Genomic DNA, 2,083 nt, shown 5'->3' with positions numbered 1-2,083 from the left:
AGTGGATGACTTGAAACAAGATCATTTTTAGTTTTGAATGGAATTCATCACTTATATTTCTGTGCTGAATGGAAGCGAGTCATTTGAGGTGGCAAGGGCTTTGAATGCACCTGTCAGCAGTGGATGTTGCAGATTAAAGGAATTAAAGAAAAAAGGGGTAGGGCCAAAAATGAATTGGTAAGAAATGGTGAGGACATTTATGAATGGATTTGGATTGACAACATGACTGGTGAAAACATATCTGTGCGGCCAACCCCATTTAGTTGGGAAAAGCTTAGCTGACTGATGACTGGAAATGTGTCCATTTTAAGTGAAGACTATATACCCTTAGATGCAATGGCAACCAAATTGATATCATTTACTCCAGGTGAAGCCAGGTGCATCCCAGAGAATGTCAAAATTGCAGGAAAGATACCCATCTAACCCTTGTATAGAGTTGAGAATTTTGTCTGATATGTGCCCATGAAAAACTTCTACACCATCAATATGATTTAAACCATCATAATGAATTGGGAAAATGAAAAAAAGTAGTGAGGTGAGAGCTGGACTTACTGCACCGCCTTTCCATGATACAAATGTTGGATCCGTCCTTGGTTGCAGCACCTGTGCCAATTAAAGTTTTTAAGTTCCATACTACCAGATTCTTTTTTTTTTTTAGGGGGGTGGGGGTCAGGGTGTGCAAAATATCCATCAAAATCTGATAAGCATAAGTGGATAATGACAAAATCATACAAACATAAAATCTCTTCAAACATAAACCCCACAATATTTGAAGCTTCTTAAAGAAAAACTGTGCAACATGAAGATTCTGTTTATGTTCTGCAACTAATCCATGAATACCAAACAGTTGAATTAGTGGGACGTGTAGTATTTTTACTACTTTGATTCAACCTTTTCTTTTCTTACTTGCTAGGGAAGCATACTGTGAAAAGTTCACTGCTACCTCAAATATTGCTGATTGGATGAAATGAATTTACCATTGCTTTGGAGTTTGGACCACACAATGACCATATGAAAAGACTTTGTTGTCCATTGGTCGCCTTGCGTCCAGGCCCCCCTCCAATGGCTTGGGTCGTCTAGACACCGTGACAATTATTTTGTCAAACACAATTATAGACAAGCACTTTTGACGGCTCAGTTTTTAAAGATTTTATTGAGAATCACAAAATAACCCAGAGCAGCAGTTCTTAAGGATGTATGTAAAAAACATATCTATGTAAAGAATAAAACTAAAAAAATATATATACTTAAACCATAAAAAAGTACAAAACCCTCTACAGCTTGAAAGTACGTGAAAATCAGGAGAGAGTTAAAAATAATAATGAAACAAAAAATAGTAAAAGATTATTATTTAGGTCATTGCTAGGTGTTCAGCGCAAAAGTGCAAAGGCCATGATTAGTTCAGTAATTCTAAGGGAAGAACAAGTTTATGTAACTTGTCCACTGAATAAAGGCATATGTCCCACACTGAAGCAGTAGCAAAGAATTATGTTTTCCTTATCAGGTTCCCTTTGCATTTAAAACTTGACACACTAGTACACTCAGACAAACCAATAAAAAATTAACCTTAAGAGAAGCAAGAAAACAAGTAGAATAAACTAACCTCAACAGTATCAACTGCTTCATTTGAAGGAATGGCATGCAAAACTCTGCAACAAGAAAGAGGTCAAATTGCGAACCAAATATAAAGGATTACATAACATTAAGCTATTCTACTCTGGTAAGTTGAGATTTACTACTTTTTCCAATTTTCAAGGGAAAGTGAAAAAGCAAAACCAAGACCAGATACTGAGTATAGTTTCCACTACGTCCCAGCCCAATATTCAGACAAAATGCAGCACATGAACTTTTAACCATAAGGTGCAGAACTGCAGGGTGGATTTTTTTTTTTTAATATATATATATATATATATATATATATATATACCAGTAGAAACTGAAGGATCATACTACGAGTGCTCAGTGTGTGGCTGTGTTCAGAGAAATAAGGCGGAAAAACTTATGATAAAACTTGGTCTTATGAGATTTGAAGATAAGTAGAAAATACGAAGAATTTATAAACTTGTGCTTTTGCTGGGAGATC

General features: G+C 35.7%; 1 long non-coding RNA gene across 1 annotated transcript; it reads right to left on the bottom strand.

Moving 5' to 3' along the window:
• Nucleotides 1-318: 318 nt before the first annotated feature.
• On the bottom strand, nucleotides 319-1,881 carry LOC122648460. Its single transcript, XR_006331083.1, has 2 exons — nucleotides 1,604-1,881; nucleotides 319-603 (listed from the first exon to the last, which is right to left on the bottom strand). It is a non-coding gene; the product is annotated as an uncharacterized LOC122648460 (long non-coding RNA).
• Between the last annotated feature and the right edge of the window lie 202 nt (nucleotides 1,882-2,083).

This window comes from Telopea speciosissima, unplaced genomic scaffold (genome assembly GCF_018873765.1).
Source record: "Telopea speciosissima isolate NSW1024214 ecotype Mountain lineage unplaced genomic scaffold, Tspe_v1 Tspe_v1.1214, whole genome shotgun sequence".
Taxonomy (NCBI): Eukaryota; Viridiplantae; Streptophyta; class Magnoliopsida; order Proteales; family Proteaceae; genus Telopea; species Telopea speciosissima.
This window is presented reverse-complemented; position numbering and strand designations above follow the sequence as displayed.